At 39.7% G+C, this 13865-nt stretch overlaps 2 long non-coding RNA genes across 2 annotated transcripts; both read left to right on the top strand.

Moving 5' to 3' along the window:
* The first annotated feature begins 3928 nt into the window (after positions 1–3928).
* LOC142242452 (uncharacterized) lies at positions 3929–5054 on the top strand. Its single transcript, XR_012724105.1, has 2 exons — positions 3929–4038; positions 4095–5054. It is a non-coding gene; the product is annotated as an uncharacterized LOC142242452 (long non-coding RNA).
* Positions 5055–7057: 2003 nt separating this feature from the next.
* Positions 7058–8183, top strand: LOC142242446 (uncharacterized). The gene is made up of 2 exons (XR_012724103.1): positions 7058–7167; positions 7224–8183. It is a non-coding gene; the product is annotated as an uncharacterized LOC142242446 (long non-coding RNA).
* Positions 8184–13865: the final 5682 nt, after the last annotated feature.

The raw sequence follows: 13865 nt of genomic DNA, 5'->3' as shown, positions 1-13865 counted from the left end.
GAGTTCCAACAGTGTTTTTGGACGAAGATATCCCTGATTCCAAGTTTTCCACGAGGGGCAGAGCATGGATTCTACCATGGAAGCCAGGAACGGACTTCGTTCAAAATTCCGCTAATGGCACATCAAAGTGGAGGTCATTACCCACATTTTGTTATATGTCATGAGTTTCAACAGTGTTTTTGGACGAAGATATCACGGATTACATTTTTTCCACTATGGGTTAGTAGATAGATTTTATCATGGAAGTTTTCCACTATGGGCCATTTGCTACATTTTACCATGGAAGCCAGGATCGAACTTCGTTCAAAATTCTGCTTATGTCACATCAAAGTGGAAGTCATTGCCTACATTTTGATATATGCCATGTGTTCCAACAGTGTTTTTGGACGAAGTTATCCAAGATTCCAAGTTTTCCACTATGGGCCATTTGCTAGATTTTACCATGGAAGCCAGAAACGGACTTCGTTCAAAATTCTGCTTATGAAACATCAAAGTGGAAGTCATTACCTACATTTTGATATATGCCATGTGTTCCAACAGTGTTTTTGGACGAAGTTATCCAAGATTCCAAGTTTTCCACTGGGGGGGCAGAACTCAGATTCTGCCATGGAAACCAGGAACGGATTTCGTTTAAAATTCCGCTAATGGGACATCAAAGTGGAGGTCATTACCTACATTTTGATGTATATCATGAGTTCCAACAGTGTTTTTGGACGAAGATATCCGTGATTCCAAGTTTTCCACTGGGGGCAGAACATAGATTCTACCATGGAAGCCAGGAACGGACTTCGTTCAAAATTCCGCTATTGGGACATCAAAGTTGAGGTCATTACCTACATTTGGATGAATGTCATGTGTTCCAACAGTGTTTTTGAACGAAGATATCCCTGATTCCAAGTTTTCCACTGGGGGGCAGAACATAGATTCTACCATGGAAGCCAAGAACGGACTTCGTTCAAATTTCTGCTTATGGCACAACAAAGTGGATGTCATTACCTACATTTGTATGTCTGTCATGAGTTCCAATAGTGTTTTTGGACGAAGTTATCCTGGATTCCAAGTTTTCCACTATGGGCCATTTGCTAGATACTACCATGGAAGTCAGAAACGGACTTCGTTCAAAATTCTGCTAACGGCACATCAAAGTGGAAGTCATTACCTACATTTTGATATATGCCGTGAGTTCCAAAAGTGTTTTTGGACGAAGATAACATGGATTCCAAGTTTTCCACTATGCGCCATTTGCTAGATTCTACCATGGAAGTCAGAAATGGACTTCGTTTAAAATTCTGCTTATGTGGAAGTCATTACCTACATATTGATGTATGCCATAAGTTCCAACAGTGTTGTTGGACGAAGTTATCCAAGATTCCAAGTTTTCCACTATGGGCCATTTGCTAGATTCTACCATGGAAGCCAGAAACGGACTTCGTTCAAAATTCTGCTTATGAAACACCAAAGTGGAAGTCATTACCTACATACTGATGTATGCCGTGAGTTCAACAGTGTTTTTGGACGAAGATATCCTGGATTCCAAGTTTTCCACTATGGGCCTTTTGCTAGATTCTACCATGGAAGCCAGAACGGCCTTCGTTCAAAATTCCGCTTATGGCACATCAAAGTGGAAGTCATTACCTACATTTTGATATATGCCATGTGTTCCAACAGTGTTTTTGGACGAAGTTATATAAGATTCCAAGTTTTCCACTATGGGCCATTTGCTAGATTCTACCATGGACGCCAGGAACGGACTTCAATAAAAATTCTGCTTATGGCACATCAAAGTGGAATTCATTACCTACATTTTGATATATGCCATGTGTTCTAGCAATGATTTTGGACGAAGATATCCTGGATACCAAATTTTCCACTATGGGCCATTTGCTAGATTCTACCATGGAAGCCAGAAACGGACTTCGTTCAAAATTCTGCTTATGGCACATCAAATTGGAAGTCATTCCCTACATTTTGATGTATGTCATGAGTTCCAACAGTGGTTTTGGACGAAGGTATTCTGGATTCCATGTTTTCCACTATGGGCCATTTGCTAGATTCTACCATGGAAGCCAGAAACGGACTTCGTTCAAAATTCTGCTTATGGCACATCAAAGTGGAAGGCATTACCTACAGTTTGATATATGCCATGTGTTCCAGCAGTGTGTTTGGGCGAAGTTATCCAAGATTCCAAGTTTTCCACTATAGCCATTTGCTAGATTTTACCATGGAAGCCAGAAACGGACTTCGTTCAAAATTCTGCTTATGGCACATCAAAGTTGAAGTCATTGCCTACATTTTGATGTATGCCATGTGTTCCAATAGTGGTTTTGGACGAAGGTATTCTGGATTCCAAATTTTCCACTATGGGCCATTTACTAAATTCTACCATGGAAGCCAGGAACGGACTTCGATCAAAATTCTGCTTATGGCACATCAAAGTGGAAGTCATTACCTACATATTGATGTATGACATGAGTTCCAACAGTGTTTTTGGACGGAGTTATCGTGGATTCAAAGTTTTGCACTGTGGGTCATTTGTTGGATTCTACCATGGAAGCCAGGAACGGACTTCGTTCAAAATTCTGCTTATGGCACATCAAAGTGGAAGTCATTATCTACATTTTGATATATGCCATGTGTTCCAGCAGTGTTTTTGGACGAAGTTATCCAAGATTCCAAGTTTTTCACTATGGGCCATTTGCTAGATTCTACCATGGAATCCAGGATCGAACTTCGTTCAAAATTCTGCTTATGTCACATCAAAGTGGAGGTCATTACCTACATTTTGATGTATGTCATGAGTTCCAACAGTGTGTTTGGACGAAGATATCCCTGATTCCAAGTTTTCCACGGGGGGCAGAACATGGATTCTACCATGGAAGCCAGGAACGGACTTCGTTCAAAATTCCGCTAATGGCACATCAAAGTGGAGGTCATTACCCACATTTTGTTATATGTCCTGAGTTTCAACAGTGTTTTTGGACGAAGATATCACGGATTACATTTTTTCCACTATGGGTTAGTAGATAGATTTTATCATGGAAGCTAGGAAGGATCTTCGTTCAAAATTCTGGTTATGGGGCAGCAAAGTGGAAGTCATTACCTACATTTTGATGTACGCCATGTGTTCCAATAGTGGTTTTGGACGAAGGTATTCTGGATTCCAAATTTTCCACTATGGGCCATTTACTAAATTCTACCATGGAAGCCAGGAACGGACTTCGATCAAAATTCTGCTTATGGCACATCAAAGTGGAAGTCATTATCTACATTTTGATATATGCCATGTGTTCCAGCAGTGTTTTTGGACGAAGTTATCCAAGATTCCAAGTTTTTCACTATGGGCCATTTGCTAGATTCTACCATGGAATCCAGGATCGAACTTCGTTCAAAATTCTGCTTATGTCACATCAAAGTGGAGGTCATTACCTACATTTTGATGTATGTCATGAGTTCCAACAGTGTTTTTGGACGAAGATATCCCTGATTCCAAGTTTTCCACGAGGGGCAGAGCATGGATTCTACCATGGAAGCCAGGAACGGACTTCGTTCAAAATTCCGCTAATGGCACATCAAAGTGGAGGTCATTACCCACATTTTGTTATATGTCATGAGTTTCAACAGTGTTTTTGGACGAAGATATCACGGATTACATTTTTTCCACTATGGGTTAGTAGATAGATTTTATCATGGAAGCTAGGAAGGATCTTCGTTCAAAATTCTGGTTATGGGACATCAAAGTGAAAGTCATTACCTACATTTTGATGTACGCCATGTGCTCCAAGAGTGTTTTTGGACGAAGATATCCCGGTTTCCATATTTGACACCTTGAAATCACATTGAGAATTTTGCTCAATGTGAAGGTTCAATTATTTTCAATAAAAATGCATTCATGAAGAAAACTTGGTAACAATGAAATTCGAAAGTTTTGGCAACTCCGGTGGATTGGTTTGTTGTCGTGCAAAATTTAGAATAATAAAATAATTTTATTTATTATTTTATTAAAAATGAAGATCTCACGGTACAGCACAAACACAAATGGTAAAAATATTAGAGTTTTTATTGTTCGCTATGTTGTACATCAAAATATTCCACAGTCATAGCGTTTTGGCGCCAAAACGTGAATTGGCATGCATATTGAGAAAGAAGGGAACAACAGAATTCATTCAGGAATATGATTTATGGAGAAGGCAATCGCCGTGAACAAATTGGATGTGTTGGAGGTAGTATGGAAATTATTATCTGCACTCCTGATCGTTTAAATTGTACAAGCGAATGTTATTGACACAGCCACTATTACTTATCTATTTTTAGATGAAGCTCATCGTATTTTGGATATGGGTTTTGAACCTCAGATTCGGAAGATATCATTGGATATACGGCCCGATAAACAACCCGTAATGACAAGTGCTAGGAGTCCGACATTTTACCGACGGTTATTTGAACAATCCCATACCGGTGCGTGATGTATCATTGGATTTGGTCGAGCAAACAATCGAAATTGTTGAAGAGAATGGAAAATTCTATTTGGTAAAGATTTTTATTAAATATGTGGAAGCTTTAGCTGATGATTTGTCTAATGATTTAAAATTAGATGGTTTTCGCTATTGCAGATATTATCTGTGGTGAAGTGAACAATCTTATGGCAACTGATATCGCCTCACGTGGCGGCCATAGAAGATATAACCCATGTCATCAATTTCCAGTTCCGAAATATCGAAGAATACAGTAACAGTGCTATATTTAGTTATAGAACTCGATCCGATTGGGGCATAGCATCGAAATTAATTCTTATACCTGAAGAAGCTGGTCAGGATATACCATCTGACTCCCGACCATGGCTGAACCTTTTGCTAAAACCAAAGAACGCTGTGCTGAAGAAGCACATAAATTTAATCGAATGCAATGTGGCAGAGTAGGCGTAAGTTATGGCGGTCGTAGTGGTAGTAAATAACATGGAAAATCTTCCAAACGACCTATGAATTAGCACAAACATTTTTATTGATTTTCTGTTGGATTCCATAAAAATCTATTACATATTCATTAGTAACGTTAAAGGTGATTTTTTATTAAAATATGTATGTAGTAACATTTTTGCTGTTAAAGGTGGGTACTATGTTCGGTTTTCGAGTTGAAAATCATTTTATTTTCTCGATTTTTCCACTGGGGGGCTGAACATAGATTCTACCATGGAAGCCAGGAACGGACTTCGTTAAAAATTCCGCTAATGGGACATCAAAGTGGAGGTCAATACCTACATTTTGATGTATGCCATGAGTTCCAACAGTGTTTTTGGACGAAGATATCCCTGATTCCAACTTTTCCACTAGGGGGCAAGACAATGATTCTACCATGGAAGCGAGGAACGGACTTCGTTCAAAATTCCGCTAATGGGACATCAAAGTGGAGGTCGTTACCTACATTCTGATCTATGTCATGAGTTCCAGCAGTGTTTTTGGACGAAGATATCCCTGATTCCAAGTTTTCCACTGGGGAACAGAACATAGATTCTACCATGGAAGCCAGGAACGGACTTCGTTCAAAATTCCGCTAATGGGACATCAAAGTGGAGGTCATTACCTACATTTTGATGTATGTCATGTGTTCCAACAGTGTTTTTGAACGAAGATATCCCTGATTCCAAGTTTTCCACTGGGGGGCAGAACATAGATTCTACCATGGAAGCCAGGAACGGACTTCGTTCAAAATTCCGCTAATGGGACATCAAAGTAGAGGTCATTACCTACATTTTTATGTATGTCATGAGTTCCAACAGTGTTTTTGGACGAAGATATGCCTGATTCCAAGTTTTCCACTGGGGGGCAGAACATAGATTCTACCATGGAAGCCAGGAACGGACTTCGTTCAAAATTCCGCTAATGGGACATCAAAGTAGAGGTCATTACCTACATTCTGATGTATGTCATGAGTTCCAACAGTGTTTTTGGACGAAGATATGCCTGATTCCAAGTTTTCCACTGGGGTGCAGAACATAGATTCTACCATGGAAGCCAGGAACGGACTTCGTTCAAAATTCCGCTAATGGGACATCAAAGTGGAGGTGATTACCTACATTCTGATGTATGTCATGAGTTCCAACAGTGTTTTTGGACGAAGATATCCCTGATTGCAAGTTTTCCACTGGGGGGCAGAACATAGATTCTACCATGGAAGCCAGGAACGGACTTCGTTCAAAATTCCGCTAATGGGACATCAAAGTGGAGGTCAGTACCTACATTTTGATGTATGTCATGTGTTCCAACAGTGTTTTTGAACGAAGATATCCCTGATTGCAAGTTTTCCACTGGGGGCAGAACATAGATTCTACCATGGAAGCCAGGAACGAACTTCGTTCAAAATTCCGCTAATGGGACATCAAAGTGAAGGTCAATACCTACATTTTGATGTATGCCATGAGTTCCAACAGTGTTTTTGAACGAAGATATCCCTTATTGCAAGTTTTCCACTGGGGGGCAGAACATAGATTCTACCATGGAAGCCAGGAACGGACTTCGTTCAAAATTCCGCTAATGGGACATCAAAGTGGAGGTCAGTACCTACATTTTGATGTATGTCATGTGTTCCAACAGTGTTTTTGAACGAAGATATCCCTGATTGCAAGTTTTCCACTGGGGGGCAGAACATAGATTCTACCATGGAAGCCAGGAACGAACTTCGTTCAAAATTCCGCTAATGGGACATCAAAGTGAAGGTCAATACCTACATTTTGATGTATGCCATGAGTTCCAAGAGTGTTTTTGGACGAAGATATCCGTGATTCCAAGTTTTCCACTGGGGGGCAGAACATAGATTCTACCATGGAAGCCAGGAACGGACTTCGTTCAAAATTCCGCTAATGGGACATCAAAGTGGAGGTCATTACCTACATTTTGATGTACGCCATGTGCTCCAAGAGTGTTTTTGGACGAAGATATTCCGGTTTCCATTTGTGACACCTTGAAATCACATTGAGAATGTTTCTCAATGTGAAGGTTCAATTATTTTCAATAAAAATGCATTCATGAAGAAAACTTGGTAATAATGAAATTCGAAAGTTTTGGCAACTCCGGTGGATTGGTTTGTTGTCGTGCAAAATTTAGAATAATAAAATAATTTTATTTATTATTTTATTAAAAATGAAGATCTCACGGTACAGCACAAACACAAATGGTAAAAATATTAGAGTTTTTATTGTTCGCTATGTTGTACATCGAAATATTCCACAGTCATAGCGTTTTGGCGCCAAAACGTGAATTGGCATGCAAATTGAGAAAGAAGGGAACAACAGAATTCATTCAGGAATATGATTTATGGAGAAGGCAATCGCCGTGAACAAATTGGATGTGTTGGAGGTAGTATGGAAATTATTATCTGCACTCCTGATCGTTTAAATTGTACAAGCGAATGTTATTGACACAGCCACTATTACTTATCTATTTTTAGATGAAGCTCATCGTATTTTGGATATGGGTTTTGAACCTCAGATTCGGAAGATATCATTGGATATACGGCCCGATAAACAACCCGTAATGACAAGTGCTAGGAGTCCGACATTTTACCGACGGTTATTTGAACAATCCCATACCGGTGCGTGATGTATCATTGGATTTGGTCGAGCAAACAATCGAAATTGTTGAAGAGAATGGAAAATTCTATTTGGTAAAGATTTTTATTAAATATGTGGAAGCTTTAGCTGATGATTTGTCTAATGATTTAAAATTAGATGGTTTTCGCTATTGCAGATATTATCTGTGGTGAAGTGAACAATCTTATGGCAACTGATATCGCCTCACGTGGCGGCCATAGAAGATATAACCCATGTCATCAATTTCCAGTTCCGAAATATCGAAGAATACAGTAACAGTGCTATATTTAGTTATAGAACTCGATCCGATTGGGGTATAGCATCGAAATTAATTCTTATACCTGAAGAAGCTGGTCAGGATATACCATCTGACTCCCGACCATGGCTGAACCTTTTGCTAAAACCAAAGAACGCTGTGCTGAAGAAGCACATAAATTTAATCGAATGCAATGTGGCAGAGTAGGCGTAAGTTATGGCGGTCGTAGTGGTAGTAAATAACATGGAAAATCTTCCAAACGACCTATGAATTAGCACAAACATTTTTATTGATTTTCTGTTGGATTCCATAAAAATCTATTACATATTCATTATTAACGTTAAAGGTGATTTTTTATTAAAATATGTATGTAGTAACATTTTTGCTGTTAAAGGTGGGTACTATGTTCGGTTTTCGAGTTGAAAATCATTTTATTTTCTCGATTTTTCCACTGGGGGGCTGAACATAGATTCTATCATGGAAGCCAGGAACGGACTTCGTTAAAAATTCCGCTAATGGGACATCAAAGTGGAGGTCAATACCTACATTTTGATGTATGCCATGAGTTCCAACAGTGTTTTTGGACGAAGATATCCCTGATTCCAACTTTTCCACTAGGGGGCAAGACAATGATTCTACCATGGAAGCGAGGAACGGACTTCGTTCAAAATTCCGCTAATGGGACATCAAAGTGGAGGTCGTTACCTACATTCTGATGTATGTCATGAGTTCCAGCAGTGTTTTTGGACGAAGATATCCCTGATTCCAAGTTTTCCACTGGGGAACAGAACATAGATTCTACCATGGAAGCCAGGAACGGACTTCGTTCAAAATTCCGCTAATGGGACATCAAAGTGGAGGTCATTACCTACATTTTGATGTATGTCATGTGTTCCAACAGTGTTTTTGAACGAAGATATCCCTGATTCCAAGTTTTCCACTGGGGAACAGAACATAGATTCTACCATGGAAGCCAGGAACGGACTTCGTTCAAAATTCCGCTAATGGGACATCAAAGTGGAGGTCATTACCTACATTTTGATGTATGTCATGTGTTCCAACAATGTTTTTGAACGAAGATATCCCTGATTCCAAGTTTTCCACTGGGGGGCAGAACATAGATTCTACCATGGAAGCCAGGAACGGACTTCGTTCAAAATTCCGCTAATGGGACATCAAAGTAGAGGTCATTACCTACATTTTTATGTATGTCATGAGTTCCAACAGTGTTTTTGGACGAAGATATGCCTGATTCCAAGTTTTCCACTGGGGGGCAGAACATAGATTCTACCATGGAAGCCAGGAACGGACTTCGTTCAAAATTCCGCTAATGGGACATCAAAGTGGAGGTCAGTACCTACATTTTGATGTATGTCATGTGTTCCAACAGTGTTTTTGAACGAAGATATCCCTGATTGCAAGTTTTCCACTGGGGGGCAGAACATAGATTCTACCATGGAAGCCAGGAACGAACTTCGTTCAAAATTCCGCTAATGGGACATCAAAGTGAAGGTCAATACCTACATTTTGATGTATGCCATGAGTTCCAACAGTGTTTTTGAACGAAGATATCCCTTATTGCAAGTTTTCCACTGGGGGCAGAACATAGATTCTACCATGGAAGCCAGGAACGGACTTCGTTCAAAATTCCGCTAATGGGACATCAAAGTGAAGGTCAATACCTACATTTTGATGTATGCCATGAGTTCCAAGAGTGTTTTTGGACGAAGATATCCCTGATTCCAAGTTTTCCACTGGGGGGCAGAACATAGATTCTACCATGGAAGCCAGGAACGGACTTCGTTCAAAATTCCGCTAATGGGACATCAAAGTGGAGGTCATTACCTACATTTTGATGTACGCCATGTGCTCCAAGAGTGTTTTTGGACGAAGATATCCCTGATTCCAAGTTTTCCACTGGGGGGCAGAACATAGATTCTACCATGGAAGCCAGGAACGGACTTCGTTCAAAATTCCGCTAATGGGACATCAAAGTGGAGGTCATTACCTACATTTTGATGTATGTCATGTGTTCCAACAGTGTTTTTGAACGAAGATATCCCTGATTCCAAGTTTTCCACTGGGGGGCAGAACATAGATTCTACCATGGAAGCCAGGAACGGACTTCGTTCAAAATTCCGCTAATGGGACATCAAAGTAGAGGTCATTACCTACATTTTTATGTATGTCATGAGTTCCAACAGTGTTTTTGGACGAAGATATGCCTGATTCCAAGTTTTCCACTGGGGGGCAGAACATAGATGCAAATTGAGAAAGAAGGGAACAACAGAATTCATTCAGGAATATGATTTATGGAGAAGGCAATCGCCGTGAACAAATTGGATGTGTTGGAGGTAGTATGGAAATTATTATCTGCACTCCTGATCGTTTAAATTGTACAAGCGAATGTTATTGACACAGCCACTATTACTTATCTATTTTTAGATGAAGCTCATCGTATTTTGGATATGGGTTTTGAACCTCAGATTCGGAAGATATCATTGGATATACGGCCCGATAAACAACCCGTAATGACAAGTGCTAGGAGTCCGACATTTTACCGACGGTTATTTGAACAATCCCATACCGGTGCGTGATGTATCATTGGATTTGGTCGAGCAAACAATCGAAATTGTTGAAGAGAATGGAAAATTCTATTTGGTAAAGATTTTTATTAAATATGTGGAAGCTTTAGCTGATGATTTGTCTAATGATTTAAAATTAGATGGTTTTCGCTATTGCAGATATTATCTGTGGTGAAGTGAACAATCTTATGGCAACTGATATCGCCTCACGTGGCGGCCATAGAAGATATAACCCATGTCATCAATTTCCAGTTCCGAAATATCGAAGAATACAGTAACAGTGCTATATTTAGTTATAGAACTCGATCCGATTGGGGCATAGCATCGAAATTAATTCTTATACCTGAAGAAGCTGGTCAGGATATACCATCTGACTCCCGACCATGGCTGAACCTTTTGCTAAAACCAAAGAACGCTGTGCTGAAGAAGCACATAAATTTAATCGAATGCAATGTGGCAGAGTAGGCGTAAGTTATGGCGGTCGTAGTGGTAGTAAATAACATGGAAAATCTTCCAAACGACCTATGAATTAGCACAAACATTTTTATTGATTTTCTGTTGGATTCCATAAAAATCTATTACATATTCATTATTAACGTTAAAGGTGATTTTTTATTAAAATATGTATGTAGTAACATTTTTGCTGTTAAAGGTGGGTACTATGTTCGGTTTTCGAGTTGAAAATCATTTTATTTTCTCGATTTTTCCACTGGGGGGCTGAACATAGATTCTACCATGGAAGCCAGGAACGGACTTCGTTAAAAATTCCGCTAATGGGACATCAAAGTGGAGGTCAATACCTACATTTTGATGTATGCCATGAGTTCCAACAGTGTTTTTGGACGAAGATATCCCTGATTCCAACTTTTCCACTAGGGGGCAAGACAATGATTCTACCATGGAAGCGAGGAACGGACTTCGTTCAAAATTCCGCTAATGGGACATCAAAGTGGAGGTCGTTACCTACATTCTGATGTATGTCATGAGTTCCAGCAGTGTTTTTGGACGAAGATATCCCTGATTCCAAGTTTTCCACTGGGGAACAGAACATAGATTCTACCATGGAAGCCAGGAAAGGACTTCGTTCAAAATTCCGCTAATGGGACATCAAAGTGGAGGTCATTACCTACATTTTGATGTATGTCATGTGTTCCAACAGTGTTTTTGAACGAAGATATCCCTGATTCCAAGTTTTCCACTGGGGGGCAGAACATAGATTCTACCATGGAAGCCAGGAACGGACTTCGTTCAAAATTCCGCTAATGGGACATCAAAGTAGAGGTCATTACCTACATTTTTATGTATGTCATGAGTTCCAACAGTGTTTTTGGACGAAGATATGCCTGATTCCAAGTTTTCCACTGGGGGGCAGAACATAGATTCTACCATGGAAGCCAGGAACGGACTTCGTTCAAAATTCCGCTAATGGGACATCAAAGTGGAGGTCATTACCTACATTTTGATGTATGTCATGTGTTCCAACAGTGTTTTTGAACGAAGATATCCCTGATTCCAAGTTTTCCACTGGGGGGCAGAACATAGATTCTACCATGGAAGCCAGGAACGGACTTCGTTCAAAATTCCGCTAATGGGACATCAAAGTGGAGGTCATTACCTACATTTTGATGTATGTCATGTGTTCCAACAGTGTTTTTGAACGAAGATATCCCTGATTCCAAGTTTTCCACTGGGGAACAGAACATAGATTCTACCATGGAAGCCAGGAACGGACTTCGTTCAAAATTCCGCTAATGGGACATCAAAGTGGAGGTCATTACCTACATTTTGATGTATGTCATGTGTTCCAACAGTGTTTTTGAACGAAGATATCCCTGATTCCAAGTTTTCCACTGGGGGGCAGAACATAGATTCTACCATGGAAGCCAGGAACGGACTTCGTTCAAAATTCCGCTAATGGGACATCAAAGTAGAGGTCATTACCTACATTTTTATGTATGTCATGAGTTCCAACAGTGTTTTTGGACGAAGATATGCCTGATTCCAAGTTTTCCACTGGGGGGCAGAACATAGATTCTACCATGGAAGCCAGGAACGGACTTCGTTCAAAATTCCGCTAATGGGACATCAAAGTGGAGGTCAGTACCTACATTTTGATGTATGTCATGTGTTCCAACAGTGTTTTTGAACGAAGATATCCCTGATTGCAAGTTTTCCACTGGGGGGCAGAACATAGATTCTACCATGGAAGCCAGGAACGAACTTCGTTCAAAATTCCGCTAATGGGACATCAAAGTGAAGGTCAATACCTACATTTTGATGTATGCCATGAGTTCCAACAGTGTTTTTGAACGAAGATATCCCTTATTGCAAGTTTTCCACTGGGGGCAGAACATAGATTCTACCATGGAAGCCAGGAACGGACTTCGTTCAAAATTCCGCTAATGGGACATCAAAGTGAAGGTCAATACCTACATTTTGATGTATGCCATGAGTTCCAAGAGTGTTTTTGGACGAAGATATCCCTGATTCCAAGTTTTCCACTGGGGGGCAGAACATAGTTTCTACCATGGAAGCCAGGAACGGACTTCGTTCAAAATTCCGCTAATGGGACATCAAAGTGGAGGTCATTACCTACATTTTGATGTACGCCATGTGCTCCAAGAGTGTTTTTGGACGAAGATATTCCGGTTTCCATTTGTGACACCTTGAAATCACATTGAGAATGTTTCTCAATGTGAAGGTTCAATTATTTTCAATAAAAATGCATTCATGAAGAAAACTTGGTAACAATGAAATTCGAAAGTTTTGGCAACTCCGGTGGATTGGTTTGTGTCGTGCAAAATTTAGATTAATAAAATAATTTTATTTATTATTTTATTAAAAATGAAGATCTCACGGTACAGCACAAACACAAATGGTAAAAATATTAGAGTTTTTATTGTTCGCTATGTTGTACATCAAAATATTCCACAGTCATAGCGTTTTGGCGCCAAAACGTGAATTGGCATGCAAATTGAGAAAGAAGGGAACAACAGAATTCATTCAGGAATATGATTTATGGAGAAGGCAATCGCCGTGAACAAATTGGATGTGTTGGAGGTAGTATGGAAATTATTATCTGCACTCCTGATCGTTTAAATTGTACAAGCGAATGTTATTGACACAGCCACTATTACTTATCTATTTTTAGATGAAGCTCATCGTATTTTGGATATGGGTTTTGAACCTCAGATTCGGAAGATATCATTGGATATACGGCCCGATAAACAACCCGTAATGACAAGTGCTAGCAGTCCGACATTTTACCGACGGTTATTTGAACAATCCCATACCGGTGCGTGATGTATCATTGGATTTGGTCGAGCAAACAATCGAAATTGTTGAAGAGAATGGAAAATTCTATTTGGTAAAGATTTTTATTAAATATGTGGAAGCTTTAGCTGATGATTTGTCTAATGATTTAAAATTAGATGGTTTTCGC

This window comes from Haematobia irritans, unplaced genomic scaffold (assembly GCF_050003625.1).
Source record: "Haematobia irritans isolate KBUSLIRL unplaced genomic scaffold, ASM5000362v1 scaffold_16, whole genome shotgun sequence".
NCBI classification, from domain to species: Eukaryota; Metazoa; Arthropoda; class Insecta; order Diptera; family Muscidae; genus Haematobia; species Haematobia irritans.
Note: the sequence above shows the minus strand (reverse complement) of the source record. Positions and strands in the feature narration are given on the sequence as shown.